General features: G+C 36.3%; 1 protein-coding gene across 16 annotated transcripts in view; it reads left to right on the forward strand.

Annotated features, from left to right (window-relative positions):
- PLCB4 (phospholipase C beta 4) overlaps window positions 1-24,286 on the forward strand; it is a 435,586-nt gene that overhangs the window by 13,140 nt on the left and 398,160 nt on the right. For 10 of the 16 annotated variants that reach the window (XM_034947281.4, XM_055104916.2, XM_055104913.2 and 7 more), the window contains exon 2: window positions 14,423-14,478. The exons of the other annotated variants lie outside the window; for them this stretch is intronic. The gene's annotated coding sequence lies outside the window, so the exon portion shown is untranslated. The remainder of the gene's footprint in view (window positions 1-14,422; window positions 14,479-24,286) is intronic. 16 annotated transcript variants of the gene reach the window in all.

Here is a 24,286-nt window from a genome sequence, read left to right on the forward strand (position 1 = left end):
TCATTGAAAAGTAGCAGAATAATCAACTTGGAAATATGATAAGTAATTTGAAAATTCTATATCCATTATTTCTGGTAACAGAAATCCTGATATTGTAATCAGTATACTAGATCCAGAGGAGACATTTCCCTGAAGATAAGTTATCATTTTTTTCCTGATAGGCACATACTCATATTGTTTTTCCTATTTTATGAGTTCGATTTTAATCAAGTTATTCTTATTTTTCTTAACAGTGTGTTATAACCTGGAATTAGAAAAAAAATTTCTTATTTCAAACTTGGTTGGAAATTTAGGAACAAAATAATTTATTTAATCAGATTATTTTATTAAGTGGGACTCTTAGTAATTTAAAATGCTTTGTATTCATTTTCTTGTAGCATTTTCTTTTCAAAATGACCTGCAAGTACATCAGTGCCAAACAGAGAAAGAAAGAAAGCCATTAATTAATTGAAGGGAAATATTCTACTGAATACAATACTGTTTTTGAAAGAACATGTTTTATAGTTCCAAAACCAGAAGGGAGCATTTTATTCGTAGTGGTTTGAATTTTGTGAAAAGAGTGTCTTTGACAGTCTTCACCAGGCCCCCCTCCCCAAGCTTGGAGCATTAATAGGACTTAAGAGGTGTTTTCTTCACATTTGGCTTCTTTTTGATTTCACAGATTTCTTTTAGCTTTGTGTCGAAAAGTGCTAAGTATGTTAATTATTAGATATATCATTATTCACATTTCAGTGCAGACAACATTTAGGAGGATTATAGTTTAGTTATTGCAGCTTTTCAGAAAACACTTCATAATAGCACTTGGAAATACAGATAGAGAATATTTCCTTTTATTTAGAGACTTTTTGGACCTGTGAGGCCCTCTGAGAATCTTAAGCTTGGCCCCATTCTGTCCATTTTTCATTTCCTTTGAAAGAGTTTCAAAGTAACTGGTTAAAGTTTCTCCCCATCTGCCATAAGTAGCATAGAGGGATTTCTTGTGCAGCTACCAAAGGGAAATGAGGAAATTTAAAAGTGCAGATGATTTGGGTATTAACACATATCCTGGCAGTGACTCTGCTAGAATCAAGCTCTCCCAAACCATTTTGTTTTATGTTAATTTTTATTTTCTCAGCTACAGTATTATAAACATGGCAGACCAACAGGTTTTCCATAAAGATTGATGATCAGGAGGAATCCACTCCTTAATTAAGAGCAGCAGATGCCTTCTGAAAACCTTCTGGAAATGTTCTACTTTATATTGAACCAAAGTGCTTCCAGCTTTGTTGGAAAGGTTAAGGCAATAATTACATGGAAGGTATGTCTCATTTGTCAACAGGGTTTTTGGTCTAGAATATCTCAAGAGCAGTTCCTGTCCATTTCCTTCTAGAGGTGACGGCAGCCTTCTTATTGCAGAAGGGTTATGGTGCAGGGAACATAAGTGCTTACCAATAACTGCTTCCTATCCTCACACAGGATACGAGACACAGGGTATGAGACCCTCAGAAAGGAAGTCTCTTTCTCTACACACACACACACACTCATACACACACACACACACCGCAGGTGCTTGAGCCACACTGTGGAATGGGATACATAAGAAATGGAGCCAATTCTTTGATATTTTTGTCTTTACTGGATGGCTTTGCAATATTTTAAAATGTTGAAACTTCCAGGATTCTTTAAGACTGGGCCCCTAACCCATTATTTATTAGGCTTAGGCATTGTGCCCTGGGCCTTCAGAATACAATCCCGTTTCATTCTCTCAGCAATTCTGCAGGTTAGGTATAATTACCACCATTCGATACTAAGAAAACTGAGTGATTACAGCACTTACTGAGGGTCACATGGTTCATCAGTGGTATAGACAAGTTTCAAAATAAGGTTGACCTGACCTGAATCTGAATGGCTGCATCTGTGACCGTACAGGCACAGAGGAAAGGCCATATGAGGACACGGGAGAAGGTAGCAGTCGTCAAGCCAAAGAGAGAGGTCTCAGGAGAAACCATGCTTGCTGGCACTGGCACCTTGATCTTGAACTTCTAGCCTCTGGAACTGTGACAAAATAAATTTCTGTTGTTTAAGCTAGTCAGTCTATGGTATTTAGTTATGGCAGTCCTAGAAACCTAATACAGTGGAGGGTTTCTTTTACATGCAGATGAAAGCAGTCCTTGTGATACAGAAACAAAGTATTACAGACCAAAAATATCAGAATAATAATTTTGGCATTTGAACACATGTTCCTAATTTCAAAAGGTGATTTTTGTCTTGAGTTGGTTTAGTTTAGAGAGTATTTGCTTTCACTGAGCTTTCGTAAGAGTTAATTTGTTTACAGGCAGAGATGAGATAAATCATGTCTTTCTTTAGCCTGTTTCTTTATCTGTTTCTTTTTTTCTACATGAATTTCACATACTTCTTTAAGGAGTCTTATAATTAAAACATGTTAAATGAGCTCAAATCTTTTTCCATAATTAGGAACTTGAATCATTGCCTAATTTGTAATTTGATAAGTAATGTGTATTTGTTGAATTTTTCTGCTATCAATGTAAGTCCTGGGGTAATTTTCTAAAACAAAATAAAAACGGTTTTGGCTCTGTTTTCTTAACATATTAACAGTAGTCTACGAAATATTTTAATTTCTCTTTAGTTAGTTGGTGCTTTCTCTTTGTAATTTTTTTTTTGTGTGTGGGGAATAAATTATCATAAGACGTTCATTAAGTGCATTGTAGGGTTTTGCTTAATTTGGTGCCTGTCAGGAAAAAACCCAACAGCACAATGGAGGTGCTATGAATGAGTTATTTTATTTATTAATTTCAATCTAAATTTATCACCAATGGAGAAATAAAATATTTGTAGAATTGAGGTTATAAAACAGCAAACATAACTGCTGAATGATTTATATTCAGTACATTCTTTAATATAAAGATTGGATATAAAGACATCTTCAATATAAAGCATGACATTGATTTGCTTTAAATAAAAAAAGAATATATTTTCACAAGGTCAGGAGATTGAGACCATCCTGGCTAACACAGTGAAACCCCGTCTCTACTGAAAATACAAAAAAATTAGCCGGGCGTGGTGGCGTGCGCCTGTTGTCCCAGCTGCTGGGGAGGCTGAGACAGGAGAATGGCGTGAACCCGGGAGGTGGAGCTTGCAGTGAGCTGAGATTGTGCCACTGCACTCCAGCCTGGGTGACAGAGCAAGACTCCATCTCAAAAAAAAAAAAAAAAAAAGAATATATTAATTTTTCTTTTTCACAATATTATTACTTGAGTGAGCTTTTTAAACAGTATGGTGCTATTTTATTAGTTAGGCAATGCATACATTTGATTAAGTGTGATATAGTTTGTTTAAAATACTATTCAGAACCTGACATAGCTACAGCATAGAATGGGGTCACATAATAAAGGTTCTTCTCCTTTATATATGTGCGTGAACTTTCAGTGAGTCACATGAAATGACCACTGGTTTGGTCATTTGAGTTTATTTGAATACATTAGTTATGAGCTATTTAGTTCTTTCAAGCAGTCATAATTCATTCTCAAATTTTAAATCAAATATGTACTGTAGCTAGCACGTAGTAGGGTTTTAAATGTGTCCTAAAACTAATATGTAAGATGAGGACATGGGCCACAAACTGTTATTTTGCTTTCCTTCCTTATTTCATGGTTTTGTATATCTTATTTTGGATTTGTATGCATTCTGCTGTTTCTAAAATTAGTATCTAAGCAATGCATTTTTAAACATTAATTATCAAGTTTTGTCTTACTTTTAAATTCTGCCTTATATAAGGCAGCATAAATGGGCATTACTGCCTTGCTGACACCTACTTTCCTGGGGTGAAATATATTGACCTTGACTGTAACCTTGACATTTAAGATAGTTGACTAGACTCTGAAAAGAGAAAGACCAGCGTGATTGTAAATCACACCTATTTGTATAACATCCTCAATTACGTAATAAAAATAATCCAGAAAATTGCCAAGATACTTGAACATATTATACGGGGATTGGTCTTAGAAGCACAGACTTACCCATGGGAATTAGTTCATTTTCTGAAGAGTCCTTCACCAAACTGAAAGTTGAGTTTACAGTCCTGAGAATGTGATGCCTCTTTGGTTATTATAACCACAAAACAGTGGAATGGCTGTTTCTTCCTTTAAGCAAAATGATATGTTTAAACTCTTTTTTTGAGGGATGATTTAAAATGTGTTAATTATGTGGCTTAATTTGGAATATAAGAGATGATATAAATTAAATTATCACTGAAATTTTTACCCTGCCTGCCTCACTCACTTTGACCTTAGGACCTTACAAAGAGTGAGAAAAAGCCATCATGATGAGAAAAAGTGATCATCTCAAACTCGTGTATGTAGATGAAAAAGGATATATGTTTCTGTGTGAGGATCCCATGTAGAAATACCTTTATAAAGTTACTTGCAACTACAGCATCAGTAAATTGGGAAGGAAATGAACATTTTTTGAAGTGTCTTGTGAAGGTCAGGAACTCCTCTAGGGACTCTCCTTTGGGAGGAAGTTTAGCAAAATGGTTGTGAGCGTGTATGATGTGCATTGTGGGGTCCTGGCTTTGCTACTGAGAAGCCGAGTGACCTTGGTCAAGTCATTGACCTCGTCCTCCTTATCATCATTTTTTATATCTATCCTGTGAGATAGGTGGCAGTATCCTCATTCTACAGAAAAAGAAACTGAGGCACATTTAAGTAATTTGTTCAGGGCCACATAACTAGCAAGTTGTAGCGCCTCAGCTGGAGTCAGACCCTGCTCAGGATTCTACCCTCTTCTACCCCTTCTGTGTGGTCTTCCCCTCCTTCCAAGGCTGTGTTTGCCTAGCTACCAAGTTGACAGTTTTGATCAAATGGGTTGGTTGCTTTCATGTTGAATGAGCTCAGATTAGGAGCACCGATCATAGGGAAAAGGTTCTGAAAAGGAAATTGGGAGAAGTGACTTATAGCTGGCCATTGCCCTAGCTGATTATGTGTTCTTGAGCAAGTCATTTCACATCACCGGTTTAAATGAAGGGCTTAGGCTTCTAGAACTATTTCTTTTATATTTACCCTTTTATCATCATGAAGTGTTTCTCTTTGTCTCTAGTAATCCTCTGTGTGGAAGTCTATTTTGTCTTATTAATATAGCCAGTTCAACGTTATTTTGCTTACTGTTTGCATGATATAACTTTTTTCATCCTTCCAACTTATTTGTGTGTTTCCGTTTAAAATGTGTCTCTTTGTAGAGAGCATATAGTTGATTCTTGCTTTTAAAAAAATCTATTCTGATAATCTTTGCCATATAGATGGAATGTTTAGTCCATTTACATTTAAAGTTGTTGACATAATTATATTCTGTGGTTAACATTTTATGAAATATATTACATTTGCATTTTGATATTTCTATATCTTCTCAGTTTTCTTTCAGATTTAACTTTATGGAAAAAAGTCACAAGACTTATTTTATACTATACATAGTATACTATACATAGGTTGTATACATAGTATAATTGGTTTGTTGGATGGGCCACACTTAGTAAGACATAAACAGAAAATAGCTTTATTCTCTCCTCTCCTGTACTTTGAATGATATATTTTTTTGGCAGATCCTATAGCTGTTCAGTCATTTTACAGTATTGGAACAACCTAATTTTCAAATATTAGAAAAACATAGTACAATGTAAATCAAAACTTCCATTTTCCCATCCAGTTTGTAGCTTCTCCCCTTTTTTCATGCTTAGGCTTGAGCCCAGGCTTAGCGATCAGCAGTAGGGAAGAAAAGGAATTCCTGGTTTAACTCTCCTCTCTTCCTCTCCTACACATTATCTGGCTCCTCCAGAGTTGACACGGGGGACATAAAAGGGGCCAAGGCTATTGCACGTAGCAGGTGCTGTTTGTTTTCAAGGCCAGTTCTTTCTCATACACACCCTGATGGATTTTTTGGAGAGCCCTTGCAGGTCCATTGGCATCATGCCATTATTTGCTTTGAGCACTGCAATATCAGCTCCTCATATTCCAGTGGAAGATCACTGGAGTGTCTCTGTGTCCTTGTCCAGGCAGCCCACTCAGATGGAGGCTTTTCAGGATCATTCAAACATGACAACCTTCCATAGTATTCACAAGGTCCACAGGAAAACTCTCATCTTAACACCATCAGACCCTGAGGGCACAGCCTGCTTCTACTTCTACTGGGGCTCTGTTGCCTTGCAGATGGCATCAGCCAGCCAATCTGATGCACAAGCCATGGTTTCTGCACTGAAGCAGGCATCCAGGCAGGGAATAGAATATCAGCCTCTGTCATTGCAGATAGCCTCAATTTATTATGGCTTTTCTTTTCTTTTCTTTTCTTTTTTGCCTTCCTTATGAGGTGTTAGAGAGAGAAGGAAAGGGATCTGTTGAATTTTCTTTGAAGAGTTTGCTGCAGTGCAGTTCTTCTCATACACAGACTCTTGGAGGTGATCTCTGGACTGGCTTGGCCATGTGTAGCAAGTCCTATGGACGTATACAAGGAACTCATCATATCACCTTTGGCATTGAAACATTAGCAGAAAATTGAAACAATATTTCCTTTTCTCATCATTAGAAGAATTTAGAGATCACTGGCTTAATAGTAAGATGCACAGATAAGTGTTAAACCTTCAGCTACATTTATAATTCATGAACTGCCACACTGTAAGCTTCTACCTTCACAGTAATGAGAAATACTAAGTACCAAATAAATGCTTAATGAATCAAGTCATGGTGATTGCAGGATATTGGTCTCTGGGAAAGGTAAAGGTGACCAATATAATAAGAGGAATGAGGTTGCTAATCTGCAAAATTCTTTACTGATTTGGTTAAACAATGGGTCACTTAAGTGGAAAAAAATAGAATTCAAAACTACTGTTAGCCTTGTCAAACTAGTTGGTCAGGCTGGCCTATATAAAACCTGAAACTGGATTGACAGGCACTTCTGCTGGAAATCTCTAAACAGTACAGATCATATAGGTATATTGATAAATGTATATATATGTAAATGTGTACTTTTTTGAGGAATATGTATATACTTTTGCATATATATGCAGACATATAAATATGTATTTTATAGACTAATATAACTGTCAGAGAAATGACATAATGATGTCATATAATATATAAAATATAAAAATATACTTTAAGAGTTGGCAAATAATAAATAGCACAGATAAAGGAGAATGGTTTGGAACAAGAAACAGGTAATTGCCCCTAATTTTTGGAGCAGAAATAGATGAATATGAAATGTATATATCAGTTCATTAGTTAGCTTATTTCAAAGTACAAAATAGCCTTAAAAGATTTAATGTGATTTTGTACCAGAATTTATAGGTGACAATATGATAAGAAGTTACTTTAAAGTTATAAATTTAATTTTGACTAGTTAATTATCAATATATTTAAAAATATATTAACATGTGCTTTATCCTAATTAAAAGGAGATTATATCTCAGTAGTGTCTAAGATTTTTAAAAATAACTTTGGTACTTATAAAATATGTGATTATATAAAAAATATTGGAAAATAACTGAAAAGCACAAAGAAGAAGAGAAGAAGGCAAAACTACCTTTAATCTAATTATAATAGGTGGTAACCAATATAGGCCAGAATGAGAAACACCAGATTGCTTTTTGTTTATTGATACATTTTTTCCATGAGTGACAAAAATTGGTCTTTTCATGGTAGAACTTCCTTTGATCTATATTTAATCAGCTCACTTAATTTTCTGTTTAAAACTAATAATTCCTTTCATGGCTAGACTTTGTATGTAGGAAGTGGTTCTAAGATTGTGTCCAATATCATCAGAAATCTGCTTAATATAACTCCTAAAGCTTTATTTGTAGACTAGATATTTGTATAATATTTGGAGCCTTTGTCAGTTGTTAGGAATTATTTTAAGATGTGGAGAAAGAAATAAAGTTAGCTGGTGAATAAGGAAGTATTTTCACACTTAGTCCTGTTTTTAGTTTTAACCCTGGAATTGCTTATAGCAGTTAGTGTGGACCTCAATATTTCATTTTGTAAATGAGCCGTGTCGGTATGATGGTGGGGTTAAATGCAAGGGAGATGCTTTTGTCCTACTTTTCAAGGTATACTTTAAGCAAGGTAAGCATTCATAAAGGAGTCCTAATTTACTAGAAAGCTTGAAGTTTTGGAGCAGAGATTTTCAAAGAAGTTGTATGCAGAGTTCTTTCTGAGCTATGGCCTGATAGTGTCTTTGTGAAAGTATCTTCTTCCCATTTCTTTTGTTATGAAGCCTGTTTTTTAAAATCATTGGCCTTTGGTGAAGATTGAACACATTGAAAAATAACTGTATCGGAGAAAAACTGTGAGTGTTATAGTGTTATTTAATTGAGAATACTATTTATGTGTGTGTGTGTGTGTGTGTGTGTCTGTGTCTGTCATAGGAAAGTATTGAAATGATGCATTACTGAAGAAAAAAGGATTTGTTTACCTTTCCAAAGAGAATCGAGCTATTTGGGACAAAACTCAACATCCTTTTAAATCATATTTTTTTCAAATGTATGTGTATGGGAAATCTTAAAATAATAGATAACTAACTAATAGAAAGGGGGAGGGAAAAAATGGAAGCGTGCTTTGTCACCCGATAACTATCCCAAAATAAGTTTGGCTTCTAACACATTTTTAGTGTGTTTTTTTTTTTTTCCAAATGGGTATTAGATAGCTTCCGTGGTAGAAGTGAGGACTTGCAGAATACTCTGTGTTACTAAAAAATTGCTGGAAAAGTTAACCTGAAATGGCAGAGTAAAGAAGCTCATGTTTAAGCTAATATACTCCAGTAACTTTTGCATCTCTGCACGTTCATCACAGACTGTGAGCATATTGTGTATAAATAATTACCAAATGTTTCGGGGGTGGTGATTCTATTTCTTCTCCATGAGAATTTATAAAGTTGTTAAATTCGGTTTCTTTGGAGTCATCACAGTTTATTTCACTGAGATGTTTACTGGATAAATATTTTCACAGAAGTTTTCATCAACTTCAAAGAGGTAGTATTCAATGCAAAGTATTAGAAGCCTATTGCAATATACATGCAATTTTTTTTCTTTCGACAGTAGACTTGTTTCTCTTTTTGGTTCAAATGAATTCATTATTTTAAACTGCTTCAATCAATTCGATATGTTGTATTCATAGACACAGTGGGTTTTATTTGTAAGCCTCCCCAGAGACCAGGGTCCCCAGGGTCTTGGTGCCACATGTTCTGTAAATGTGACAGGAGAGCTGGGGTGTTTGTACCATACATGGGAGAGGGCTGATTTCTGAGAGAAACTAATGCTGTTGACTCATAAGTTTCTTTTTATCATTTCTAGGTCATACAAGTACATGGTAGCTTTAAAAAAAAAACATGCCATAGGCATGTAGAGCCTTTATAAGTCTCGACAACTGTAAAATGAGCTAGAGAAAGTCACTATCTGGGTCATGTGGAACCATATCTGGTTTATGATATGGGCATGTAGTAATTGTGCTTGAGATTACAGTGGAGCCTCACCTTGCTTATGTTTTTGGCCATAGACTGAAGGTTCCTTTGAATGTTCCCTCAGCTAATGTAGGTATGCAGTTTATAAATAATATTTTCATAAGGACAAAAGTGAGAAGCAGCATTGTACAGCAGAAATGTGAGAGCTGACTTTCCTAGGTTCTGACCTTCCTAGGTTTGAGTATCCAGTCTGTCTTTTGCTAGAAATGTGACCTCAGGTGAGCTCCAAAGCTCCCTCTGAACTTGTCCTCATGGGAAAGGGGAGAGACTAGTGCCTAACTGGGGAGCGGTGAAGACTGCATGAAATACTAGATGCAAAGTGCCTAACACCTCACCTGGTTTATACAATAATAGCTACCTGTTGTAGTTCTGTTCTTTTCTTTCTACAGACATTTGACCATTAAATACACAATTATTTCAACCCATTATTATATTTCTAGAAGTGATGCTTACAGATTTTTTTTTTCTTTTTGAGGACTGCATGCTTTTCATAAAGTCTCTTGGAAAAGTAATCTCTATGTAGTTTTGCTTCTTCATTCATTCAGCATTTGTCAATACTTGTTACTGGCTTGCTTCCTGAGGTCTAGGAGTTTATGTTGTATCAGGAGAGATCCACAGATAATAGAAGTTACTGTAGAATTTTAAGTTCCACAGAAGGTGCATTTCTGAGGCCCTATAAAGCAGAGTAGCAGCATTTGAATCAGGTCAGCTCTTCAGCCCTCGAGAGGTATTTTCATGTTCTTGTTTTCTGTTTTTTAGTGATGTTCCATTTCTGGTGTTTAATCTAGCCATGCCCCTAAATATTTACTTTTCTTTGTGAGACAGGTTAAGACTGTCTTAACTTAGAAGATTCTTCATTTCTTTGGTCACTGGATAGCATTGCTGTCTTTTTTGTCATCATTCCGTTTTGCATTGTTATCATTCTCTTTTGCATTGTTAATATCAGAATGTAATGGTCCTTAGGAAAGCACAGTGTGGCTCGGTAGAGTGATGTGCCTTGTTGTTTCTGATGCTTTTTTGATTCTCTCTGAAGCCTGTTGGTGAGCCTGTTGGGTGAGACATCCTTAGTGTTGACAAGTGGGAATTGTTGATGAGGTTTCCACTGCAATGGTGATGTATCTGTTACTGGTTATAGGGTGCATCGCAGTTAGTTAAAATAGGAGCAGCTTCTCAGGATACAGAAGGGGGAAAATAAGTTATTGCTGGTGTATATATTAGAATATTTTTGGCTGTGAGTGATAGAAAACAGCAGCCTAAACTAACAGAAGTTTAAGAGAAATGCACGCTTGGGAATCTAAGCATTTTGGGCAGATGTGGCATCTCAGCAGTGCCATCAGGGAACCAGGTTCCTTCTGTCTTTCTCACCACTCCTTATCATTTAGCATTTATTTGTCTTCATAGGTGTGAGATGGCTCTGCACCACTCAGGAGCTATTTCCAGGAAATGAGGGATTGGGACTTGTTTACATCATGAGAATGAACTTTCTCAGAGCTCTCTCTCTTGTATCTCATTGGTCAAAACTGTGTCATGTGGCTATCCCTAGCTGCCATAGTATCTGGGAAAGCAAATCATTTTAGCTTAGTATATTGGCTCGTAACGCTATAAATGTTGGCTAAACAAATAGCTATAGCCACCATACCTGGGAATTTTGTTTTTGTCACATCTACTAGCTTAGTTTTAGATTTCATGATTTGGTAAGTATTAGATGCTACTTCATTCATTCACTTATTTGACACATATTTATTAAATGCATAAGGCCTTAGGATATACCATTGCAAATTTAATAAAACTAGTCCTCATATTATGGCTGCATGAATGTAAAATATCTAAGTATGGTTGCGAGCTAATGGATGTTTCTCTTAGCTCATGTAGTAAATGGCAAGAACTGTGATTTTCAAATTGAAAACAACTGAATTTTGTTTAGCTGACCTCCGTCATGTAACTCGTTCGTAATTATTAACCCTACCCTCCCTCCTCTGACCCTCAATCCTTTTACTGATAAATTTGGAAGCCTGCCTCCTGAGGCTGAGTTGCTCTGGTTTTCCCATAATACTCCCTTTTCCAGCTTTTATATGCTTACCCATTAAGTCAGACAAATTTCCTTTTCAGAGTTTGGCATTGTTTCTTTATTGGAAAGGAAACAGATTGTTTTAGGCCAGGAAAGCTTGCAAAAGAAAATAGAAGACCATGAACTATGTTTTTTATTTTCTTGTTTTTAATCATCACATCTCATGTTAGGATTTAGTGTTAGATCTCGGCGTGTTTTCTGCTCAGAGGGAATGTGAGGTTCTTCTTGCACCTGGTTTGTCTTTGATGTGGGGTTGGCACAGCTTTACACATGGTCTTTCCCCAAACCATGACATAAATCCTGCTTTTTATTTTATGGCTAGGGTCAGGTTTCCAGTAGTGGCGTCTGGCGGGGTCAGTAAATCAAATTCCTGGGCTGTGAGGATGATTTTACTTGTGGGTGACTTTCCCTGCTTGTTGTGAAAGCTCAGCTTTAGCGTCACATGGCCCCTTTTTGGCTCTTTCAAATTTTAGTCAAATTGAGTGGTATAATCCATAAAGTGCCCATCTTTTGGCTGTTTCGCAGTGACAGATCACTGAGCTAGGATAAGCAGGTAGCAGATCTGATAATTTATATCTGTGGCCCCAAATCTTTGCCACGAATAAAGGATTTTTAAAAAAAGTTGTTTCCTCTTGGATGTTGGAATTAGAAAGAATTTGTTCATGAAACATCACATTGATACTAATGATATGTTATTCATTTCCCCAATTACATTAATCAAAGGTGTATTTAACTACCTACAATTTCTGACAAGAATGAGATAACCAGTGTTCCTATGTTGATGTTACTTAATTCAAAGCAGGATACCTAAAATCAAAAAAGAAACAGAAGATTTATTGCAACTAAATATATATTTGTTATTTGGCTTTGGAATATTGAAATAAATATTCAAAGCCATTTTTATGATTTTTTTAAACCATACCTACAAGCTTTTCATTTTTCCTAGTGTGATATTTGATTTTTAAAATTTTTGCCTAAAGTATTTCTTTTTTTTTGTTAGAGAGTATTTGAAAAACAGAAAGGTTGTGATAGTTATGATCTGTGCATTTCTCTCTGTATTTTCACAAATAATTCCCATCAAATGAACATTTAAAAAACTTTTTATTATGGAACATTTTGAATATACATAAAAGTACAGTGAATATCACAGTGAACCTTCATATATCCATCATTACACTGTAACAAACTCATGGCAGTTTCGTTTCATCCATTACTCCTCCCCATCAGTGACCTCAACTGGATTGTTTTGAAACAAATCCATATTTGAAGCAAAAATAGATATATCATTTCTGGTTGGTCAGTTATGAACTGAAGATCTATAAGTGGCCCCACCCCAGTTGTTACTATGTCACAGATTATGATTTGGCTTAGTGTACGTGCAGTGACCCATGTGTGCATATTGATCATCAATCCATCGTGGCTTTCTTAGCTATCTTGGCTTTCTTTTGTTAGGAGAGCTTACCTGCAACTGTAGTTTCAGAAAATAGAACAGGCAGCTCTTACCATCACTATACTATATTGGCAGTGAAGGGGACCAAAGTACTGCTGGTTGACATATGAAGTGGTGAAGAGCAAGAGAGGAAAGGCCCCAGATGCTGGCTTACACTGGGGAGTCCACATGGGGCATTGGTGTTGCTCCGAAGGAGAGAGGTTCTGCAGCTATCTAAGCTTAGCCAAGAAGAGTGGAACTCATTTTGGCTATTTGCAGACATGGACATGGTTGCAGGGTTCACGATCCTTTCAGTAGGATGTTGTGAGAATTTCTTATTTAAAGTTTAAAAAGGATTTTTATTCTGAAGTGAAGCAAACACAAGCTAATGGAGGATTTCTCATTTGGGGAGAGGGACTCCCCTGGACTGTGGTCTCCTTGAATGTATGCATTGGCGGTCATTTCAAATCTTTGGAGCTCTTTTGGGTCAGAATCCTGGTCATTGTTTTTGAATCTATATATCATTATCCCCATTGGAAGTTAAATTACAGATGGAACCAAACATATATCATGGTCAGAGACAGAATTACATTCTTGTGAACATTATCCCATTGGTCATTTTAATTAGATTTGACCGGAAACAGTTTATAGTAGTGGATGATTAACTTATATTAAACTAAACCATTTACTTTCTTATTTTGGCTTGAATATGTAAAGTTAAAATAATTTATATTAACAAGTGATTTTGAAAAGTCATATTTAGTATTTGTTAGTGACTAGTAGGTTTCTGTGTCAATTGTTTATTGAAAGTAATACATGTATAATAAAATCAGAGGTATCCTGTTTTTATTTAAATTTTTATGTAGTTTTTTTGTAATCTAAAAGTCTTAGCTAAGAAAAATAGAGCCCATAAATATAGTTTATTGGCTTGGACAATAAAAAATCAATAGAAAGAGGTAGCAGCTCATAGTTCTCTTACCTTCTGCTACCTGCACAGCCCATCACAACCTTTTCACATCATTTTCCCACTGGAAAAGCAGAAACAAGAGTGGAGTTTTATATATTTCCTTCTTTGTTTATACATTTACTTTATGGAATTAAGCAAAATGTTTGAAAATATGTCATTGGGATAGATGTGAAGTAAATACTTTAATTCTAATTTTGAGCAATTTTCATTTACTTTTATCCATTTTCCATTTGATTTTATCCATTTTGTTCTTTAAAAAGCAAATCATTGGAATTAAAATCTGTAAAATGTTTTATGTAGATAGAAATGAAGAAATATTTCAAGTCTAATTTAAAGATTTCCATTTGTTTAATATTATAAATGAAACACAACATGGTAAGATTATAGGCTGGTCTTAAAAATTCACATTTGCTATTTATTGTTACTAGTAGGTAGTTTTTCTTCTATTTTTTCTTCACAGGAAAAGACGATTTCTCTCTGATTCAGAATCCTGAAAATGTGATCTCCCTTAAAAAGGTAGGTGTATGTGCTTTTTAATTTGTGACTAAAAAAATTTTATCTTGAATAAATTACAATCCAGATGATTTAATCGAGAAGCAATTTTTTATGCCACTAACACGTGCCATTGTGAATTGAATTAAAACCTCAGATTCATCTTTCTAAATTCAATATTTAAGTTTGCCAGTCTTTTTAAAGAATGACTATTTTGAGACAAAAGTTGATGTCTACAGCAGTCAATGTATGTGATGTATAATAAGTGAATGCTTCTCAGCAGATCCATTTTTTATTGCAATACATTTATTTCAGCTCATCTTGATGAAATGTGTTCCTGTCTTTTTCAGTGGGTGACATCTTTCTAGGAAACCAAGACAGTGTGGAAATGTAAAATGGTCTGTGGCCAGTAAAAAATGTGATATCTTTCATTTTGTGGTGTGAGATTTCTTTTTCAGTGTGTGGATTGTGATTTGCTGCATACTTTGTCAGCTGTAATAAGGTTGGGGGCATTCTTGGGTGTACGGTATCTTTTTGTAATCCATACAGAGCCTGCAAGAGATTTCCAAATTTCATGGAGTGAACTCATACTAGCTTAGGAGCCACTTTGGCTTTCTTTTTTTTTTCTTTTCTGAGGCAGAGTCTCGCTCTGTCACCCAGGCTGGAATGCAGTGGCGTGATCTTGGCTCACTGCAACCTCTGTCTCCTGTGTTCAAGGGATTCTCTTGCCTTAGCCTCTGAAGTAGGTGGGTCTATAGGTGCCCGCCACCACACCCAGCTAATTTTTGTATCTCTGGTAGTGATGGGATTTCACCATGTTGGCCAGGCTGATCTCGAACTCCTCATCTCAAGTGAGCTGCCTACCCCAGTCTCCGAAAGTGCTGGGATTATGGGTGTGAGCCACAGGCTGGCCTTTTTTTTTTTTTTTTTTTTGGTTTTTATCTCATACTTTTTATTCTGAAATATGGACTGGCTCTCCTGTTCTGAAAGGTGTAGTTGGGGACTTGGTTCTGACTAGAGCCATGCGTTCAGGGAGTGCCTGTGGAGACTGGGAAACCACTCCCAGTTTCCCAGCATGAGTGGTATGGTGGGTCCCATGGGGCTGTCACCCCAAACCACAGGACTGCCTCAGAGATTTGGGGGGTGTTTTAAGGTCACAGTGGTCAAATCTGACCTTGTGCCATTATCCTTTCATGTTATCCTCTAGTTGGCTCTCAGACTGTAAGATTGTAGCTTTTAGATCATTTCTGGGCTGAGAAGTTAGGGTGTAGAAACAATTTGTCCTGATTTAATTATAATAACAAATTCGTGATGCTGATGGTGTCTTTCCTCATTCTTCTGCAACCTCACAAGAGTGACCATTCACCTCCAGCTTTTAATTCCCCATCCAGCTAGCTCCCAGCCATCTCTGCCCTGGGAATGGCTTGGTTCTCTCTGACAGAGCTCACCAAGCAGTTGCTCACATGTTACTTATAAAGCACCCACCTCTAGATAGCAAAAAGTGAAGACTATGGTCCATACTATATCATTGGAAATCTAGTGTGGAGAACGAACATACATTGATTTCCAAATTGGAAATAGAGGAGTTGAAGCTGAGTTGTAATGTTCGGCCCATTTAAGATAAATAGAGCCACCCGTGTAAATTTGGCATTTGGACATAAATAAACCCTATGAGAGTATGCTAGCAGAGTGAACTTACAGAGACCAGAGAGATTGTTGCGAATTTGCTTCAAAATTGGAGTTCAAAAACCTGCTGTATGCAATTATTGCAGTGAATTGACTGCATAATAGTTAAATAAATGTTTTCTTTTTTTCTCAGATTATTTATTTAAATGTTGGCTTCAAAGACGATATAGAGAAACATGAGTTAATCAAAGACAGAGAGTGAGGATAATCTTTGATAGAATGATGACTGCAAAAGAGCTGATAAGTGTGATATAAATGCTGAGTTATAAAAATACACTTTTAGGAAATCCAAATTATTAAACCTTGATCATCTTTGAATAATAATTGGACTTAACTGCAGCATAAATCATCTGTATCATGTATCTGCTAGCAGATATGTATAGAAAAAATTCGACTTTCAACTACTAGGAAAGTTGCTTTTTCGCATTTATCCAACATTAATCTAAAATCCCTCTTGGGAATAAAAACTCACATATCTGCAAGGTCGCCAGACAGTTAGGAGCACATTCTGGAAAAGGCTCCTCAGCTGCGTGGGTGACAGAGCCCAGGAGGCTGTGGAGTATTGTAAAAGTCCTGGAGTATGTGGCAATTAATTCGAAGGATGTCTCATGTGTTAAATAGTCTCATATATATATACACGTATATATACGTATATATATTAGTCTCATATATATGTATATATACATATGTACGTATATATGTACATATATACATATATATACGTGTGTGTATATATACATATATGTGTGTGTGTGTGTGTGTATATATATATATATATATGAGACTATTTAATACATGAGACATCCTTGGAATTAATTGCCACATACTCCAGGACTTTTACAATACTCCACAGCCTCCTGGGCTCTGTCACCCACGCAGTTGAGGAGCCTTTTCAAAACTGTGCTCCTAACTGTCTGGCGACGTATATATATATATATGTATGTATATATACGTATATATATATGACTATTTTAAAACTCTGTATCATTCCTGCTATAAGGAAATATATATGAATATGAAGTGTTACTGAATTAAGAGGTGCTTTTTTATTATAATGTATTTTCTTAATCAATAGAAATTAAATCTACTTTATACTACTACCATTTATACTACTATTATAAATGGCTAACAATTCATTTTGACATTAAACATGGTTCTCATAATCAAAGAAGCTCATAATCAAAGAAGTTGAAAGTTGTTGCTCTAGAACATGGGGAAGGTATCTGAATCATGTTAAGATTGGATCCATGATTCGAGCAAGACAGGGCCAGAATGTTTTTAAATAGTCAGAAGAAAGAAATACTCAGATGTTTATTTTATTAGATATTAGATTAGGTTACTAGGGGCAATAGAGGAACTTTCTTCTAAAAACTTTTAAACAGTCCATTTTCTTGTATGGTAGCTTGGTTAGATGTATTCTTCAGTACGAAAGCTAGCAGCCACATGTGGTCATTTAAATTTAACCACATATAGTTATTTTAATTAAGAAAATTAAAAATTGAGTTCATCATTTACACCAGTCACAATTCACATGTTCATTAGCTACATGTGGCTAGAGGGCAGCACATAGAGCATTATCATCATCACAGAAAGTTTTTTTTTTTGACAGTGCTGGGGACAATTGTCATCACTAGGACTGCTCCATGCCACGAGTAGTACCAACACCACAAAGCTATTCCTAGGGGCTTTGCCCCTGGGGTCCTGGCATGGAATGGAGAAGACAAAGCCTGGTTTACCCTATAAATCGTGGGAGATTTTTATGGACAGGAGTCCTTAGTGAATGCGTGGAAAAGAAAATTGTTTCCCCATAATCTTCCAGCTCCCCTCCCTTTCATTATGGCCCATATCCCCTGACAAGCGGCAGGGGTCCATGTGCCAGTTTGAATTAACATTTTATTGTGTGTACAGTAGACATTTATCCCCATTTGGGCTACCTGGTATCTGAATCCTTTTCCTGAATTTGGGGGCATTCGTCATTGTGTGAAGCTGGGTGGATAAAAGTGCCATTTCTTTTAACTTCCCAAGCAGAAATGCCCACTTTTGTGTTTTTCTTGATGTCTGCCAGCAAGTAGGCACACTCATGGGACTTCAGGTTTGTCACATCTGGGACTGGGGCTCTGGCGAGGTGACTTAGAGAGGCAATGGTTTGGAATTCTGCCCATCACTGGTGCGGGCAGGACCATGGTGGCAGGTCCAGAGCCACCTGTGGTGACCAGCACCAACAGTGCAGTAGGTGAAACAGAGTTAGTTACTGGGAACAAAAGCAATACTAATGGAAAGAGCCTTCCCATGAGTATAAGGAGCTGGACTAGTCTCCCTTGTTCTAATGGACATCCTCCTTACGTGGAATAATAACAGGACAATTTAATTTTATTTGTTATTGTTAATTTTTTTTTGAGACAGGGTCTTGCTCTGTTGCCCAGGCTGGAGTGCAGTGGCATGACTGCAGCTCACTGTAACCTCAAACTTCATAACAGGAAAATTAAAAAAAAATCAAAAGAAACCACTTAGCTGTAACACAAGGAAGATATGCTGACTTGTTTAATGGAAAGGAATATACTTTAATGGAAGAATACATATATCAGAATTTCAAACATCCCCCATGGATTTAGTAATGGAGCAATTCCATTTTTTGTTTTTGATAGACAATTGTGTTTATAATTCTGTTTCTTATATGCACCATGTAATCAAAACTGTTGCCTGTGAATAATCACTCTTTTTCTGATTCCTACTTGGCTAGGCTGGTATGCCTGTTTTATTGCTTTTCCAGAACAGATAGACTCACATATTGTTTCACGTTATGTTTTGAGTTCTTAAGCATATTGTCTCTTCCTCCTGTGCGCTGATTCCCACTTTCGTGCACACAGCAGCTGTGTGACCATCTGCATCATCTCGACAGTGCCACAGCTTCCTCCGTAGAATGCTACGGTGTGTCGCCCGTGGAGGGATTCCTCATCCCAAGCATGATTTTTATGTGGGTAGGCTGCCCGCCTGTGAGGCGAAGTTTCTGGTGGCCCATTTCTTCATATTTCATAATAATTGGTCAGAGGCTTGCCTGGCAGTGGAACCATCACCCCAGGGACAGAGGTTGCCTGCTGTCCATCATCACTTAGGCTCAGCCCTCAATAGAAAAGAAGTATGGTGTGAAGCAGCCGCCCAACCAGAGAGACTGGTGGAACAGCCTCCATTTGTATGTAGGTGAGCTACATGATTTGTCCTCACCAACACAATGTGAACAGTCCTGTAGGGCAAATCTGGGACAAGGCGTCGAAACCCCAGGCTCTATCGTCCTCTTTCCTGTGGTTAGATGCAGATGACTGGGAGGCCTAAGGGGATGGTGAGAGACAGGATCAAGTGAACCTGAGTCTAAATCATTGCGTTGTGGATGGCTCCTCACTATTCCTATTCAGGAATCCACATGTTCCTGAACAGAAAATCTTTAATAGTCATAGTTGCCGTCTTTCCCAGTAACAAACTCTATACAATGAAAGATGGAGCATAAATTATGCGAGCAAGAAAGAGAAATAAGGTTCTATTATGTTAACTCTTTATGTATTTTCAGATTTATTCATTGCAGAGGCTGACATTACCCTTGTACACCCTCATTCAGCCACATAAATCTCATTATTTCTTTTTATCAGGTATTAGCTGACATTTTTTCATTTTTCAGTTGCCCATTATGTGGAATCATCTTCTTGCATTGAGTAGTAGCATGGCTTATACAAGAGTATGATTATAGCCTACATACATTTCCCTACATATTGCCTAGTGTTGCTTACAGATAGGTCTAAGAGTTAGAGGAAAGCTTAGTGCCTCATTGTAAAAACAATTTGCCAGTTTTGTAAATCAGCTTTTTTTTTTTTTTTTTTTTTTTTTTTTTGAGATGGAGTTTTGCTCTGTCACCCAGGTTGGAGTGAAGTGGCATGATCTCGGCTCACTGCAACCTCTGCTCCCTAGGTTCAAGTGATTCTCTTGCCTCAGCCTCCTGTGTAGCTGGGATTATCGGTGCCTGCCACCATGCCCAGATAATTTTTGTATTTTTAGTAGAGACAGGGTTTCACCATGTTTGCCAGGCTGGTCTCGAACTCTTGACCTCAGGTCATCTGCCCGCCTCAGCCTCCCAAATTGCTAGGATTACAGGCATGAGCCACCGCACCTGGCTGTAAATCAGCGTTCTGAGTGAGTTTTTAATCCTCTTGGATCACTACAAAGATTGCGGTAACTGAGAATGCAAGTTCAGTGACTAATTTTGCTTCATAAATGTATAGAAAATGGTTGATGGTCTTATTAGAAAACATTTCCCAGGCTTAATAGTTCTGTATAGATGATAGAGATAGCCAATGAAGATGGAAAGAGGGAAACAATTATACAAAATCATCTTAGATTACAACAGAAGGAGAAAGTATTTGATACTCATTTAAAAGCAGCAAATGTGGTGGTTCGAGATATACATTTTGCTTTTGGCATGACATGTAAATGATTGCTTGGCAGAGATGAAGAATTAGGGATTTAATGTTTTTGCTTTTTAGTTTACTGTGTATTAACTAATAACATTTTCTTCTTCTACAATATGGAAATAGCAACTGTATACCTGTAAGGTTATTAATGGAGGTTTTATGCATGCTGATATATTTGAAATGTTTTTAGTTCTTTAGGAGAAAAGTGCTTAATAAACAGAAATAACTACTTATGTTAACAGTTTATTTCTGTTGACTTAATATACCTACTTTTTCCTCTTAATAATGCCAGAGCATATTTGGGGGGGGGGCTATAGCTTGAACAAAAATAAGACATTATTAATATCAGCACTTTGTAACCTGAGACAGATGATTTAATCTCTCCTGCCATGTTCTCTGGGGTTTAAAGGTGCTATTCAGCAAGATTATTATGAACACCAAAAAAAGTTTGCATAAAATAGCTGCTTGGCTGTCACTTCCATATAAGCTATGAAGGCGATGATGATAATTAAGTCTAGGACTTGTAGGAACCACATATACTCACTCCTACTGCCTTTGTTCTTCTTCATGTCTGCTCTGCCATTGTACTTTTTTTTTTTTTTTTTGAGACGGAGTCTTGCTTTGTCTCCCAGGCTGGAGTGCAGTGGTGGGATCTCGGCTCACTGCAAGCTCCGCCTCCCGGGTTCGTGCCATTCCATTGTACTTCTTAACACATTGGCATATACTCTGTGCTGACTACTCCAGTATGGAGTGCTTCTCAAACTTTTTGGTCTAAGACCCTTCTGTACTCTTAAGAATTGTTCAGAGTTCTAAACAGCTTTTTAACATGCAGCTTATATCATAACTATTTGCTATATTAAAAAGTAAAATGGGGACATTTACAAATACTTATTTTAAATAACAGTGATAAACCCATTACATGTTAACGTAAGTAAGAATTTTTTAAATGAAGAATTACTGTATTTTTCCAAACAATATATGTTTGGTGAGAAGAATGGCACCATTTAATATTTTTGCAAATCTCTTAAAGTCTTGCTTAATAAAAGATATGGGAATTCCCTTATTTGCTTCTGCAGTTTATTGAGATATTGAACATGATGAAGGCTCTGGAAAACTCTTTCAGAGAATGAGAATAATAAAAGGAAAATAATTTCTTAGTATCATTATGAAAATAATTTTGACCTTTCAGAACCCTGAACTTGTCTTGAGCACACAATTTGAGAGTGATTGGTCTACGTTAAATCCCCAAAGGTTGTCTTTAGAGTATTTCCAGTTTTGCCACATTTACTACTTTGTACTAGAAAATCCCTTTCCCATCCAAAATATTAGTAAATAACTATTTCTATCTAGTTAATTCTTATTCAGAGAAATAACTAAGAGGCTAAATTATAATTGTTTAATTTTAGGCTGCAATTTTCCCATTTATTAATTGCACCTTCAGAATATGCTGGCATCTTAACCCATTTCCCCCATTCTCACAGCTGCTTTTAAGTCATTTTTCTCATTGATATGCACTATTATGAGAGCCTCTAAATTGGTCTCTGTTCCAGTTGCTATTGCTGTGCAACAAACCACCGTGAAACTAAGTGCTTGAAACAGTAACAACCACAAATCTGCAGTTAGGGCAGGGTTTAGCAGAGAAAGCTCATCTCTGCCCCTTATGGCATCAGCTGGGGATATTTTGACTGCATGCCAGAGGATCCACTTTTGAGATGATTCACCTACATGCCTGGCAAGTTGATGCCAGCAGTTGGCTGGGAGCTAAGAACTAGGGACTTCCGTCATCACCATGTGGGCTCTCAGTGGACTGCTTGGTCTTCCTCATAGCATGGTGGCTGAGTTGCAAGAGTAAGTTTTCCAAGAGATAGAAGTAAAAGTTGTCACTTTCTTAAGGTCTGGACATGGGAACTGGTCTAGTGTCACTTCTGCTAGATTATAGTCAAGCAGCCACAAAGCCTAAGTTCAAGGAGTGGGAATACAGACTCCTACCTCTCAACTGGAGAAGTGTCAAAGAATTTGGGGACCATGTTTTAAAATTACCATACTCTGTCTGCCTCAGTCCTTCTCACCCGCAAATTGCCCAGTATTTGCATCTTGTCCTCAGATTCAATTTCCTAGAACATAGCTCTGTTTGCCCTGTAGCTCCCCATTTTCTACCTAAGAACAAAATTAGTCTTGCATTCAGAACAGTCCATTTATTAGTTTACCCTATTCCTTCTTTAGTATACCCTGCGTTTTAGCCCAAATTTATCTGGATTTTTCTTCTTTTGCCTTTGATTATACTTTTTTTCTCTCTTCCTAGAATATTATCCCTTTAATCTCTTCACATCCTAACATTCTGTCCTCATAATAAATGCTACCACTCACATGAAGACTTCCTTAAGCTCTCCATCCTTCTGTAGTATGTCTTTCTGTTACCTCTCATCATACAGTTTAACTGTACCATTTTAAAGACCTCCCAATTTCTGTCTTGTACAATAATATATGTATATTTTATATGCTCTACTAGATTTTATGTTCCTTGGAGGAGATCCATATTTTTAAATATAATATTAATCTTTAGTTGCTCTGATATCTTGAGATATATGTAACAAGTGCTTGATTTTTAAAAAAATGAGTGAATGAAGATACGAATGAAATTAACAGAGTATGTTTAGACTCACCTAAAAAGCTATTAGAAGTACTATGATTGTTGATTAAAATTGCTGGTTAGCTGCAAACTAAATAAGTAAAAATTGATGATTTAATTACCAAGCATAAATATTAGACAATATTATTAAAAAGAGATCACATCCAAAATAACAGTACAACCATACAAAAGTTTGGAATGACTTTCCTAGAAATGTATGGTAGGAACTAAGTAAGGAAAGCTACAAAACTGAATTGTAGGACATAAAATGAGTTTCATATTAGTGGAGAGAGATTCTTTGTTCTTGGAAAGCCAGATTCAGTGTAGTAATACAAAAATTTCAGATTTGTTCATTTGAAGTGTACACTCAGTACAATTTCTATCAAAACTAGGGAACTTGACAAAATAATTCCAAACTGCATCTGGAAGAATGAACCTATTAATACTCTCAGAATTACAAGAAATACTTATGAGGGGCACTTGGCATCTTAGATATTAAAGAATATTTTAAGTCAATGATGATTGAACAATGGTATTGATACAGGGATACATCAATGAGTGAAGTATTAAAGAACGTTGTTTTACATACACATGTATGGTAATTTAGTATATGATAAGATTGGTGTTTCAGATTGGTAGGAAAAAGATTAATTACTCAATAAAAGGTATTGGGACACCTGCAAAGTCTTCTGGAAAAATAAAGCAGGGTCTCTACCACACTGCTAATATAGAAATAATTCTATGGATCAAAATTATACATATAACAAGATAAACTGTAAATTTATGATAAAAATCTATGGATAAATATTTTTACAATTTATGTGTATGTGGGGAAGTCATCTCTAAGTAGAAACCGTGAAGGAAAGGATTTAAAAATGTGACTACATATACATATGTTTTACATCTTTATTTTTCAAAATGTCAGCAACCATCTCAACTTGTTTGAAGGACAGACCATATACCGGGAAAACATTTACAAACAATATGATCAACAAAGGCTGATATTTCCAAAGTATAAAGAGCTTTTAAAATAAACTCTGACAACCTTATCAGCAAGATG

This window comes from Pan paniscus, chromosome 21 (assembly GCF_029289425.2).
Source record: "Pan paniscus chromosome 21, NHGRI_mPanPan1-v2.0_pri, whole genome shotgun sequence".
Lineage (NCBI taxonomy): Eukaryota > Metazoa > Chordata > Mammalia > Primates > Hominidae > Pan > Pan paniscus.